The 15,106-nt window shown below is 42.3% G+C and overlaps 1 protein-coding gene and 1 long non-coding RNA gene across 2 annotated transcripts in view; one reads left to right on the top strand and one right to left on the bottom strand.

Annotated features, from left to right (window-relative positions):
* The window catches only part of SYCE1L (synaptonemal complex central element protein 1 like), a 105,087-nt gene that overhangs the window by 62,532 nt on the left and 27,449 nt on the right, over positions 1–15,106 (bottom strand). The window lies entirely within an intron of this gene.
* On the top strand, positions 771–5,338 carry LOC126944001 (uncharacterized). The gene is made up of 3 exons (XR_007721931.1): positions 771–874; positions 3,915–4,021; positions 5,066–5,338. It is a non-coding gene; the product is annotated as an uncharacterized LOC126944001 (long non-coding RNA).

Raw genomic sequence — 15,106 nt, 5'->3', positions numbered from 1 at the left:
ATTAAGCAACTTTACCAGAAAGTAATTTTTCCATGTTATTTATGCATGTAAACAAATATGTATTCTAAAGCAATATATACTGTTATATTTACTGTTTAACCTCATAGAAACCTTGCAAAATAGAAGCCACTTAAAGCCACACACCCAAACCTCTATTAGAACCTTTTCACTTGGCTTTGTGTGTACTTATAGAACAAATTAAACACATAAATACTAAAACAAAAAGCAATTCATAATCCTCTCCTTTTGGTTTTTTAAAAAAATTATTTAAAGTCTTAACATGTATTAACTTAAAGAGAATAGCATAAAATGAAGAAAAAGTCTTATCTCCTCATCCTGTCTTCCCAAGGGAAACCAGTGTTAATCATTCCTCAAACATCCTCCTAGGTTAAAATGAAGACACCTGCCATGTATATGTAGCCAGTATGAATCTCAGTCCAACTAGGTGTGAAAAAAGCTATACTCTGTATCAGTCCGTTCTCCCCTTGTTATAGGGAACTACCTGAGACGGGGTAACCTATGAAGAAAAGAGGTTTCATTGACTCACCGTTCCGCAGACTTAACTGGAAGCATGGCTGGGAGGCTTCAGGAAACTTAAAATCATGGCAGAAGAGGAAGCAAGCACCCTTGTACCACGGCGGAGCAGGAGAGTGAGTGAGAAGCGGGAAGTGCCACACACGTTTAAAAGATCAGATCACCTGAGAACTCAGTATCGCGAGAACAGCAAGCGGGACGCTCACGCGCAAAATCCAATCACCTCCCATCAGGCCCCTCCTCCAATTCGACGTTGGAGATTTGGGCGGGAACACAAATCCAAACCGTTTCAGCTTTAATTTTTAAAACAATGTATTTTGGGGGGCCCACATCTTGACAGGTGGGTGGTAATTATATGTCCCAACTGTTACCGGAGAGGGGTCCTGAACCAGACCCCAAGAGAGGGTTCTTGGGTCTCCCGCGGGAAAGAATTAGAGGTGAATCCATAAAGCGAAAGCAAGTTTATTAGGAAAGTAAAGGAATAAAGAAGGGCTACTCCATAGGCAGAGCAGCGGCCTGGGCCTCTCAGCTGCTCAGACTTAGTGTTAACTTCTTGATTACATGCTAAACAAGGGGTGAATTATTTGTGAGTTTTTTAGGTAAGGTGTAGGCAGTTCCCAGAACTGAGGGTTCCTCCCCTTTTTAGTCCATATAGGGTAACTCCCTGACATTGCTGTAGCATTTGTAAACTGTAATGGCATTGGTGGGAGTGTGTTTTAGTATGGCAATGCATTATAATTAACGTATAATGATCAGTGAGGACGACCAGAGGTCACTTTGGATGTCATCTTGGTTTTGGTGGGTTTTGGCCAGCTTCTTGACTGCAAGCTGTTTTATCAGTAAGGTGTTTGTGATCTTTGACCTCCTATCTCATCCTGTGACTTAAAATGCCTAACCTCCTCGAAATACAGCCCAGCAACGTCTCAGCCTTATTTTACCCAGCCCCTATTCAAGATGGAGTTGCTCTGGTTCAAACGCCTCTGACATAACCTCTGAGGGTGATGTTAGGAGTTATGGTGTGGGGCTTCACTGAGGGTCGTTTGGTTCTTGGTTATCTATTCTGCCAGGTGATTTCTGAGAGATCTGAGAATTCTGGACCTTTAAGAGGTCCTTGAACATTTCCATGGTGTGTGCAGGACTGGGGGGGTGGTTCTTTGACAATCCCATGTTTATATAAATATGTCCACTGGGCAGGTCTCTTTCAGTCTTGCGACTTCTTTGAAAACACTGCATAAACCTGGGACTCCTCCTCCAATTCCGGGGTCACAGACCACCTGGCTTCTCTCCTGCCTCACTCCCTTCCCAACCCAGAGGAAGCTCTTTCTCATCTGCGAGGAAGCATCTCTTTTTTCTACTCCACTTTTGACAAAGTAGCCCTATTTTCATCCATGCCCGAGAATCTTATTTACTCTGTGACTTAAGATTTGGGCAAATATATAGAAGAATTAGAACAATCTCATTTCTTATTTGCTTTGTTTCTCGTCTGAGGCCATAATGAGAGGAACAATTACTTGTCTCCAAGAAACAGACATCAGAAAAACATCCTGGTTTTTTTTTTTTTTTTTTTTTTTCACAGAAATTAAGTATATCAAAGTATTTTCCTGCTCTATTTTCCCATTATCTTTGTGGTTATGATAGTGGCCTGAATGTGGAGCATACTGATTTCAAACTCTAATTACAATGGTTGTTTCCGGTTTGGGGCAACTGTTAGTAAAATGTGCTATGAACATTTACGTATACTTTTTTGTTTTTTTAAACGGAGTCTTGGTATGTCGCCCAGGCTGGAGCGCAGTGGCACGATCCCGGCTCACTGCAACATCCAGCTCTCGAGTTCAAGCCATTCCCAGCCTCAGCCTCCCGAGTAGCTGGGACTACAGGCGCCCGCCACCACGCCCGGCTGATTTTTTGTATTTTTAGTAGAGACGGGGTTTCACCGTGTTAGCCAGGATGGTCTCGATCTCCTGACTTCGTGATCGCCCGTCTTGGCCTCCCAAAGTGCTGGGATTACAGGCTTGAGCCACCGTGCCCGGCCTTACGTATAATTTTTAATGAAGCGATGTATTTTCATTTCTTTTGGGTAAATACCTCGGAGGGGAATTTCTGAATCATATGGTAAATGTGTGTTTAAATTTAGAAGAAACTACGAGTTTTTCAAAGTGTTTGCACCACTTTGTGCTTCTACCAGCAATGTTTGAGTGTTCTGGTTATTTTACATCCTCCCGGCAATGTGTATTAATATTTTTACACATTAGTGAGCCTGTAGTAGTATCTCTTTGTGTCTTTTAACATTGTTTTTTATTATAATAATATCTACTTGCTTATAAAAGAAATATGGACTTAGTGTATTTCAAAAAGACAGAGAAGTAGAAAAAAGGAACAAAGCAGCAATTGTCATTATTTCATAACTATAGCACTTTGGGAGACTGAGACAGGCAGATCACCTGAGGTCAGGAGTTTGAGACCAGCTTGCCCAACATAGTGAAGCCCCGTCTCTACTAAAGATACAAAAAATTAGCCAGGTGTGGTGGCAGGTGCCTTTTATCCCAGCTGCTTGGGAGGCTGAGGCAAGAGAATCATTTGAACCCAGGAGGCAGAGGTTACAGCGAGCTGAGATAGCACCATCACACTCCAGCCTGGGTGACAAGAGTGAAACTCCGTCTGAAAAAAAAAAGAATTAGTTTATTTCCTTTTCATTATTTCGCTGTTATTTTTACATATGTATAATTCTGCATAAGTAATCTTGATTCTTGCTGTTTATATTTTAAAGAATCCTCGTTTTTGAAATTTATTCTTTCAAGAGTTTTTTTTATATATTATAGATGTTAAATCTTTATCCATAATATATGTAACATATTTTTGAACATTTGTGGTATTTCTTTCCATGCAAAATTTTTTATGTAGTCAAAGTTATCACCTCTGGGTTTTGAGTCATAGCCAGAATGCCTTTTCCTACATCAGAATAAAGAGAAATTCACCCGTGTTTCCATCTAGCACTTGTATGCTGTCATATTATTACATTAGATCCTTTATTCGCTTGTTCTTGTGGTGAATGGTGAGACATGGACCCAATTTTAACTTTTTCCAAATAACTATTTAGGTATAGAGCTATTTAGATTTTCTGTTTCCTTCTGCATCAGTTTAAGGGATTTGCGTGTTTCAAGAAATGTGTCCATTTCATCTAAATGTTTTAATTTGCTCTCCAAAGATGTTTATCACACACATACACCCTATTATTATTTTAATGTCTATAAGACCCATAATGACACAATGGAATAAGACCATACCTGAATGACTGATGCTTATGTAATAACATTAAGCAGAGGGCCTGCCACTAAGCACATGAGTGATTACATTTTATTTTTAAATTCCGTAATCTTCAGATGCGTGCAAGTGAATTGAACAAGATTACGTTTGGCGACATGACTATTGAGAATATTAACACCATGTAGTGCTGTTGATGGAGGGAGATGATTTTTTAAAAGTCTTGGTGAGTTGGTTAGATGCTCCAAAGGTGTTCTCCTCTTATAGCAATTACTCAGTAACTTGTCATACTTATTATTCTATGAGATAATATGAAAATTAATAAGGTACATCCTCATCCCTTAGAATGTAAGCTCTCAGCCAGCATACAAAGGTGTGTAACATCAATGATCATACTTCATCTAGAAATGGTACAAGTAGTTTGATAATGAAACACAGAGGAAATAGAGGTTGCTCTGAGAGGTCAAGGAATGCTGTATGGTAAAGGGGCACTTAAAAATGAATAAATTCTGGTGTTTGAAGATAAAATACAATCAGAATAAACACAATGCAGGGAGAAAAGTCATATTCGTGAAGAAATCTTGCCTTGCATGAGTTGAGGGTAGACAAGCTGGGGTCCAGAGTGGTGGGAGGTAGTAGTGGGATGTATGTGATCTTTGACCTCCTATCTCATCCTGTAACTTAAACTGCCTAACCTCCTCAGAATACAGCCCAGCAAAGTCTCAGTCTTATTTTACCCAGGCCTTATTCAAGATGGAGTCACTCTGGTTCAAACGCTTCTGACATAATCTCTAAGGGTGATGTTAGGAGTTACAATGTGGGGCTTCACTGAGGGTCGTTTGGTTCTTGGCCATCTATTCTGCCAGGTAGGAAAAGTAGGTTCACATAAGACCATCAAAGAGGGCCTTGCATTCTGGAATAAAGTTTCTGGATTTGACGCTGTAGTTCATGGGAAACCAGAGTAGTAAAGAGCTAAGAGTGAATTAGTTCTGACTGCAATGTGATTGATAAATGGAAATAAACAAGACTAGAGGCAGAGTGAGAAATAAAGTTCTTCCGTAGCCATGCAAGTGGCAATGCCAATGTGAGCTAGGATAGTGGTGCTCTGGAAAAGACAAAGATGGACGTGAGAACACAGCCAGTAGATATGAGGAAATAAGCACTAGGAATTTAACACAGTATTGTAAGTTCTATTTCAAAATTTCAAAAATACTTGTCTTTGCAATGCAAACTCAAGGAGCCACAATAAAAATATCAATTTTCTTCACAGCAGGACACCTGGGCAATGTCCAGAATGAATGGGCTTCAGTGAACCATTCTAATGGCAACCCTAGTTTGGCAAAATGAACAAAGGACCGTGAAGGGGACAGAAAGCCAGTAATTCCTGGATCCTTTCATGGAAAAGGGCCTTTGGAATTTTAAAAGTGACATATCAGGCCAGGCACAGTGGCTCACACCTGTAATCCCAGCACTTTGTGAGGCTGAGGTGGGCAGATCACCTGAGGTCGGGAGTTCGAGACCAGCCTGACCACCATGGAGAAACCCTGTCCCTACCAAAAAAAAAAATTAAAAAAATTAAAAAACTACAAAAAATTAGCTATGCATGGTTGCACAAGTCTGTAATTTCAGTTACTCCAGAGGTTGAGACAGGAGAACTGCTTGAACCCGGGAAGCAGAGGTTGTGGTGAGCCGAGATTGTGCCACTGCACTCCAGCCTGGGTAACAAGACCAAAATTCTGTCTCTAAATAAATAAATAAATAAAGTGACATATCAGAGCTAAGGAGCCATCAATGTAATTTAAAATTTTGAAATGGATGATGTGGATTTGTTAGAGAAGTCTGGCCATGGCCTAGCTCGTGAATAGTTTTACAGCATGGAGGTCATTAGTACATTTTGGTAATTGTTTTTCAGCTTCATTTTGGTAGAAACCAACCATTCAAGGGCCCTCAGGCTTAAAGGGAATTAAAATAGGGTATAAGGTAAAGGTCATTACTCTGTAAAGCTATAGCTTCCATTGACTCAAATGGAAAATATCATTTCCCTAAAGGCAGTCAGAGGACTCTCATATGATATAATAGAAGGTATATAGATTTTGGATCCAAGTGGGCTCATTTGTCTTCTTTGAGCTGTTTTTTGACCTTGAACAAAACACACTCTCTCTCAGAAATTAGGTTTCCTCACCCATCTATTAAAAAAAGGGGAAAAAGACGGGGCGCGGTGGCTCAGGCCTGTAATCCCAGCACTTTAGGAGGCGGGGTGATTACCTGAAGTCAAGGGTTTGAGACCAGTCTGGCCAGCCTCGTGAAACCCCGTCTCTACTAAAAATACAAAAATTAGCCCGGTATGGTGGTGGGCGCCTGTAATCCCAGCTACTCAGGAGGCTGAAGCAGGAGAATCACTTGAACCTGGGAGGCGGAGGTGCAGTGAGCCAAGATCGCGCCACTATACTCCAGCCTAGGCAACAAGAGCAAACCTCTGTATCAAAAAAAAAAAAAAAAAAAAAAAAAAAAGGCAGGAGGAAATGGCAAACGATGCACACAATTCTTGGTAGAATTAAATAATGTGAAACAGTATCAGTCCAAGCCACATTATATAACTACTTCATACATATAATTGTACCAAAAAAATGTATAAGCCCCTATAGTATCTGTGCAAGTCTCATTTTCAGTTATTTTTTTCACTATGTGGTTGCCAGTCAGGCTTTTCTTTTTCTCAAACAGACAAATATCCTTTCTGCCTAATGCTGTTACTTCTGTTTAGAATTGTCCCATCTCCCATACACCCTCCTCCCTTAGTCTTTAGGTCTCAGATTAAATGTCACCATGTTCGGAGGATCTTACTGATTTCTCTAAACTAGACTAGACTAGACTCCTGTAATCTCACTGGCAGTGCCCTGCAGTTCTTCAAAACCCTTTTCATAAAGTCGTCACATCATTCTTTATGTGATTGTCTTTCTTCCCTGTTAGCTCCTGGAGGGCTAGAACAGAATCCTTCTTCATTGCAGTAGTTCTAGTATTGCCTACTACACTCACTGCCACGTTGCTGGTGGTTAAATATTTGTTGAATGAAAGAATAAATGAATGAGTACAGTTCAGTAGCCAGACCTCTTATTTATTTGAACAACTGAAACAGAAGACAAACCACATGAGAAGATGCCGAGCTGAGATTTTGCAGCTGACTGCTGAAGCTGACTGTGAAATGAGGATGAGCATTCTGAATGTTCATTAGGGACTGTTCTTGGGATCAACTCCCATGGAAGAGAAAGAAAGGGGGAAAAAAAGGAAGCAGGATTGAGCAGAGGGAGAAATTTCAATGAAAGCATTAGCCACCCTCATGGAGAGTTCTAAAGATGGGTTGACCCTTCTGAGCTGCCCCATGTTCAGTCACGAGGGTCAGGTCTTCATGACTGATGGGCTTTTTTACACTTCTAAGTCAGTTGATTATTGCATGTGGCCTCCCCCAAGAAGAGGCATAACTTTAATGGCCTTGACTCTTGCTGAGGGGGATACTGAAGGGAACTCACACTGAGGGCAGCTTTCCAGCAGCAGCAGTACTTCATGCAGCTGCAGGAATAAGCCCTCTGTTCCCAAAGTGGGATCCATGTGGTGCAGTGCAACATTCACCCTGATTGACAGCATTTCGGTACAGATGTTCTCTATCAGGTATCCTGAGGGGGCTTGACTTGGCACTGGGTTTGGTAGCAGGGACCTCAAGCTCTCTCTCCCACACTGGCTGCTGGTGACTTTAGCCAGAGACCGTAAAAAGCACCCATTCATGAAATATATTTTCGTGGCTTCTATCTGGGTTACAACCCATGAAGAAGCAATAACAATGCAGAGATGGAAGGGAACCGAGTTCAGAATAAAGCGCAGCAATGGTTGTGAAGATCAATAGACTTGAGTTTAAATGGAGTATTAGCTATGAGAACTACAGAAGGCTGCAAACTTCCCAGAGCCTCAACCCCGTCATGGGTAAGAGGATCACTCAAAGTGCTAGTAAGAGTCTGTAACACAGCAGGTACTTTCCATATATGAATTCCCTTTCTACACTCCCCCCACCCCAACACACAAATGCACTTCAATCCGGCCTTTACCTTAACATCCCAACCATCCTCCACAATGGCTCTGGCACGCTAGACACCTGCTGCTTTCCTTGGTGGATTACCTCTGGTTATGGAGCTTGCCCTATCCAATGTGGCTGCTGATGCTACTGCTGGACAGCAGTATCTCTTAGCAAGTCCTCATTTGCCTCTCTGGTTCCTTTACCCCATGATATATGCTCAAATATACAAAGATGATATTTAGTACCCAGGTATCTCTTTTTCATAGTAAATATTCTTAAATCCTTCAGACTTAGCTCTCGTAATCTACACTTCAAAATCTCTATCATACTAGCCCCTTCCTCCATCTAAATGGGCTTTGTTTTGTTAATATTCAACTCAAACTGAGTTTATTACAGCTTTATAAAATGCCCTGAGCAGGGACAAGTTGGCACAACCATCCTTGTTCTGCATACTAGACTTCTATTAATGTGTTTAAGGTGCAAAAACTGGTTTTTAAGAGTTATTAAACATTCTTCCACAATGTAATCTAAACCCTCAAGATCTGTTTCACAGGAACCTCTGCTAAATTGTTTATACCCTAACCCTGGTAGTTCGGCATCATATAAATTATTCACACATATCCCATGAGAATGTTGACTCTGACCTCTGTTTTCAGAGTTTCCATATACCAGTCCTCCTCTCTCCCTATGAACTATCTAAGACTGGGATTTCTGCTGCACACCTTGAAGTATGGAAAATAGCGACACTGATGCATGCCTTCATTGGTCACAACTTTGTCGTGTGTTTTCAGTGTTTATTTCAGTAAACTCTTTTTTAAACTTAAAGTTATTTTTAAAACATTTTTATTATCATATATAAAAACCTAGCACGACTTGTCCTCAAAAGAAGGTAAACAAATTTATTAAGGTCTAGAAAAATATATTTGCTTGTCAAAGGCTTTATTTTAAAGGGGACATTAGAAGTTTAGAGATGTGTTTCCGGCATTTTAAACCAAAATAAAATGGTTTTTTTTTAAATGTATTTAAACAATTTTTGGAAATTTTTGAAAGGAGAATAACATTCTACCATGTGATTCAATGCTATTGAGCACCAGTGCCAAATAGATCACAAGTGAGAGTTGTCCCACACTTTGGGGAAACATCTAAGCCACTGATAAAAAATATTACATTGATGGATTATTTAGTATTCTTAGTTGGGATCCAGGGCGAACACATAGATATGCTTATCATTCCCGTCGCAGCACAGACTTCATAATCCCCTTAATAAGGAAGGGAGAGAAAATGACATCTTATTTTATCTTTCAACAACTTTATTAAAACTGGGATTATCTGACTTTCTAATTTACAAGTGATGTAATTGAAGATTAGAGAGCAAAATAATTTGTCCTGGGTCACATTTGAACCCAAAATTCCTGACTCCAAAGGGTATTTTTATTTTTATTCCAACACGAAAAGTGGAAGAATTCAAGAACTCTTCCCTGTGATAGTTCAAGAATTCTCAAACCTGGGCATTAGAATCACCTGGCAGGCTTGTTAAATCCAAATTGCTGGGCTCTGCCCCAGTTTCTAATTCAATAGATCTGGGGTGAGACCCAATAATTTGCATTTCTAATAAGTTCCCAGGTGATGCTGATGCTGTTACTCCAGGGATCACATTTCCAGAAGCACTATCAGTCAATAGGTTTCCTTTTATGTCTGAATAAATGGTTTGCAACTCCAACTGCACATAACCAACTGAAAAATTTTAAAATAAATATACTCTGGTGTTATCCCAAACTGAGTGAATTATACCTTCTGAAGGGGATTCTGGGCACTTCAGAGCACTGCTATTGATTGCAGCATGTAGCGCGGTTTGAGAATCAGTGGGCCACAGCAAATAGGGGTTCCAAAGCTTACAGTTACTAACACAAGTATATTAGTCCATTTTCACACTGCTATAAATACCTGAGACTGAATAATCTATAATGAAAAGAGGTTTAATTAACTCACCATTCTGCATGGCTGGGAAGCCCTCAGGAAACTTAAAATCATGGTGGGAGGTGAAGGGGGAAGCAAGGCACTTCTTATATGGCAGCAGCAGGAGAAAGAGAGAAAGAGAAACTGCCCCTTGTAAACTATCAGATCTCGTGAGAACTCCCTCACTGTCACATGAACAGCACGGGGGAAACCGCCCCCATGATCCAACCACCTCTCACAACCAGGTTCCTGTCCTGACACATGGGGACTACAATTCGAGATGAGATTTGGGTGGGGACACCAAAGCCAAACCATACCAGCAAGTGTGTTTCTGGTGGTTATTACCTTTGTTCTCTAGGCTTTCTTCAGATGAATAACTTAACTGCTGAGATTTTCCTCTAATTTGGTCTCCAGGCCTCTCTGGAGAGCGGCGATAAAGCTTGGCTGTCCTAGGGCTCCAGGGGAGGTATTCACAGGTGTTTGCAGTGTGTCTTTCACATGATGCTTCTTTATCCTGATTGACAGCCTAATGCCTGAGTCTGATCCATAGCCAGCTGTCTCTCTCAAAGGAAATCTGGCAGACACGCTTTGTGGATCTTGTCTGATCTGTGTCCAGTTTATTTCTGCCAAGATAGCTACTCTCTAGGAGAGCGTGTTGTAAGTGATAACACTCCTGGAGCCCCCGGACCTTGCATTTTGGTTTCCTATTCTCCTTATGTCTTACCTAGTAAGGTTTAGGTGTGCCAATCAGGAGAGACAGAAGGAAAACGGGAAACTGAAATGCATGACGTGAGAGAGAGATGACCAGCAGGAGCACACCTTTATCAAGGTCTAGGGGCTCCAGGAGTGTTCTCACTTAGGCTTTCCACAGGGGGTTGTGAATTTGCTCGTTTAAGGAAAACACGTGTGAGAAGGGGGAATGTACCTACACGACTCTGCTGTTGGCCATTGGGTTTTATCACGGTCAACAGCTGTGGGATATATTGGGTTTGGATTCACTAGGATGAGGAACAAGTGGGCTATATTGCAAACAGCCACATGGGGAGAGGAAGTTTTAACTAGGCCAAAGGTGACAGGGTACAACTGGACTTCAAACAACTTATGTCCGGCCTAACAATGGATGCCAAGGCAGCAACTGTATTAAACAAATTTATGACATAGAGATAACCCAGAAAGGGTCATCTGTTTGTGTACTCTTAGCTTGCATGGGAATAGAGATAGAATAATTGCTACTTCATGACCCACATCAGAGAACACTGTTCTTTTGATAGAACCTATTCAGATGTATGTTGACTTTCTGCTTGGCATCTTGGAGCAATAGGAAAGTGTATGTTTCTATTGTTGGAAAGCCCTCTCGATCTCATTCAATCACCAGGTGCATTCTGGCCTAAGCCCCCTTTGGGGTGTGTAGGTAATCTGTATTTCGATGCCAGCACTGGCCTAGTTACAGTACTAGGAATTTGTTCTGAACAACTGCAACATTTCTGACTTCCACCTCCTTCTAGACTCCCAGGGCTGTCAACAAGTGGTATCTTTCATCCTCATCAGTTCCTTTTACGTTCCCACAGCAAGAAAGGAAAAGCAGCCAATGATGTATTTTGTTACCAAGCCACTGGGGACACACTGGAGCCAGTATAAAAAAAAAGCATGCCTGGCTGGGCGTGGTGGCTCACGCTTGTAATCCCAGCACTTTGGGAGGCCAAGGCAGGCAGATCACTTGAGGTCAGGAGTTCGAGACCAGCCTGGCCAACATGGTGAGACTTCCCCCATGTCCCTATTAAAAATACAAAAATTAGCCGGGCATGGTGGCACGTGCCTGTAATCCCAGCTACTCAGGAGGCTGAGGCAGGATAATCACTTGAACTCGGAAGGCGGAGTTTGCAGTAAGCTGAGATCACATCAGTGCACCCTGGCCTGGGTGACAGAGCGAGACTCCACCTCAATAAATAAATAAAAGCATGCCTCAAACTTACTCCAGCCAAAGGAGCTGGAGAATTTAAGCACAGTAACAGTCCAATCAAAGGAGAAAAACTATGCAATAATTGGAACAAAGTTTAAAATACATCATTATTAACTAAAATGGGATATTGGAGCAGTGAGGGGTTGACTAGTAAAAAGCAAAGAGAACTCTAAAGAATACAGAAATAGCCGACCTACGGAGCAGCCACTGCCTGCAAAGCTGAGCTGAAGTGTCCAAGGGAGACCCTCTACCCACAGGGTGAGGTCAGGTCCTAGTTGGACAGGTCATGGCTGTGACTCACTGAAGGGCAAATAAGTTGCTGTAGTGCTGTCTTTGTAGAACTTTCTGGAAACTTGCCCTCTAAACCTTACCAGAAATCCATCTTCTAAAGTGTTGGGGAACGTTGTTCATGGAGCGGTATCTCTCTAGAGTCACTGCTACAAACCTACTGAAGGTGGTATCTTTGGATGCTGCTGGCTGCCGTCACAGTCACTGCCACAAAACTACCGAAGGTGGTGTCTTGGGACGCTGCAGGCTGCCATGCACTGCATGAGCCTGCGCTGGAGAAGTCGTCCACCCTGCAGGAACCTACCTAGCTGGAACACCAGAACCAAAGCGGAAACGTCTCCCCAGCACCCTCTACTGAGCAAAGCTTAACATCGCATCAGCTGCAAAGGAAACTGTTTCAAAGGCCTGATCCATTTTCACAAAGCATGTGGTAAAGGTGAATTTGGAGCTGAGAGGCAATATATTGTTAACTGGCATATACACCCAATGCTATCGGTCAATAGATGAAGACTGTTCTGAGTCTTAGGGAGGCAGAAATTCTTTCTGCAACACTTCTAGCCCACCACACATATAGGCCAGGCATGCTTCAGCATCCAGGGAAAAATGTCTTGTAAAGGAATTTATGTCCTGGCAGATGGAAGCCGGCCTGGCGTGCACTGAGGTATAAGAGAAGTGAGTATGGGTAGACACTGACCCTATCTGCTAGAACCAGTATTCCATTTTCCACCTGTAATAAGATCATGATTGTGTTCATGCACAAGGAGGCCAACCCCATCCAGAATCCCACAGGAGGATGTGTTTCCTGGCTCTTCTCCCGGTTGCAAGATTGGCAGTCAGGGTCTAATCAGATAAAAAGAAAGAATTTATTTACAGCAGAGGGAATATAATTGCAGGTGTGATGGTTAATTTTAATATGTCACCTTGACTGGGATAGGAGACAGCCAGAGAGATAGAAAAATATTACTTCTGGTTGTATCTGTGAGGCTGTTTCTGGAAGAGAGTAGCATTTGAATCAGTCCACTAAGGGAAGAAGACTCGCCCACACCAGTGTTGGGGAGCATCATCTCATCTGAATAAGACAAAAAGGCAGAAGAAAGATAAATTGACTGTCTTTTTGAGCTGGGACATCCATCTTTTCTTGCCCTCAGACATCAGACCTCCTGATTCTCAGGCCTTCAGACTCCAGGGACTTAAGCCAGTGCCTCAGTCTCAGAGTGGGATTTATACCACTGGCTCCTCTCTTTCTCAGCTCTTCCAACTGGACTGAATTACACTCCGACCTTCCTGGTTCTCCAGCTTGCAGATGGTATATTGTGGGACCTCTCAGCCACCATAGCCACGTGCACTAATTCCCATAATAATTCTCCAAGATGTGTGTTTGTGTGTGTGTGTGTGTGTGTGTGTGTATCTTTTTGGTTCTTTTCCTCTGGATAACCTGGACTAATACAGCAAGGAATTGCAGGTGCTGGAGGATCTGAGAACCAAACATAGGACTAGCAGTTAAAAACAGATTATCACTGGGAGGCCAAGGGGGGCAGATCACTTGAGGTCAGGAGTTTGAGACCAGCCTGGAGAACATGGTGAAACCCTGTCTCTACTAAAAAAGAAAATACAAAAATTAGCTGGGCGTGGCGGCAGGCATCTGTAATCCTAGCTCCACAGGAGGCTGAGGCAGGAGAATCACTTGAACCTGGGAGGCACAGATGCAGTGAGCCAAGATCATGCCACTACAATCTAGCCTGAGCGACTGGGAGACTCCATCTCAAAAAAAAAAAAAAAAAAAAAGAAAGACAGAGAGAGAGAGAGAGAGAAATTATCAGGGAGGCAGAGTTACCGGTGCCCACGGTCTGGGATCACTCGATGGAGGCTGCAAGCAGAAAAGCAGAATAGATTTGTCTAGGAGGAGGTAGAATCACTGAGAAAAAGCCATCATTATTCTAACACTGCTTTCTTCTGGAGGACCCCACTCAGAACCCAGAGGGCTGGAATCTTAGGCAATACAGCTGACAGGGGAAAGGAAAGGAATGTCTGTGAAGGCAAACAATCTCCAAACTGGAAAATTAGGCAAGATTGTTGGCTGAAGACACTGAGTTATATAGGTTGTTATTCCATAAAAAGGAAGAAAAATGCTGCACGAAAGATTGGATACATCGAAGAAAAAGGCATGGATGGAAAACATCCATAACTTTCACACTATGAAACAGGATAACTGAGGGTGAATTGCTCTTAATTTCTTTAAAGCTATGAGACTGACTTTATCTTCGGAGGCAGTGAGTTTGATTCAAGTATTAACTTGCATCTGTAATAATAGTGAATTTTTAAATTCAGGGTGTCGCCTCTTTTTTCCCCCTTTTTTGAAATAAACCTCTGGAATTCTTACTGCTTCCAGAAGCTATTTTAATCTTCAGACCTTGGAGGGTATGCATATCTGATCTTATAAGAATAATGTAACACTTGGGGGCAAAGATGCAGCCAAGTACCTCAGCACTGGAAGCTAAGATGAAGAAGACCTCCATGGATTCCAGGACTTTCCTCTTGGTGCTATGGGCGACAGGGAGGGAGGTGACCCAGGCACTGCAGAACACCAGCATGCTGAACATCAAGAACTTGGATTTATTGAAGGTGTCAGGCAAACCCATGGCCAGGAAAGCCAAGGCAAAGCTCCCCAGGGTCAAGGAGCCCAGGTATCCTAGGACATGGTAGAAGGCAGTGCTGAAACCCTCATTGCGTGTGAGAACTACAGATCCAAGCTTAGAGTGTGTCTGTGTCAATGAAGGGAGCAAAGTTTCTCAGCCCGAGTCGACAGATCAGGAGGTAGATTCCACTTGGATCAGGGAGAACATGAAAAGGACAAAATTAGGAGATCCTGATACCAATCACCATCTTATTCTCCCTGGCATTCTGGCCTTCAGAGCCAGAACTACAGTGATGGTTTTGGTCAGAATGATAGAAACCCAACTCTAAATGTTATTTGTTGGAGTCACCAGGTAACTGTGTGGGGGGGTGGCCAATGAAGAGGGCGGAGCAGAGGAAGAACAGTGTGA

Source organism: Macaca thibetana, chromosome 20, assembly GCF_024542745.1.
Source record: "Macaca thibetana thibetana isolate TM-01 chromosome 20, ASM2454274v1, whole genome shotgun sequence".
Taxonomy (NCBI): domain Eukaryota; kingdom Metazoa; phylum Chordata; class Mammalia; order Primates; family Cercopithecidae; genus Macaca; species Macaca thibetana.
This window is presented reverse-complemented; position numbering and strand designations above follow the sequence as displayed.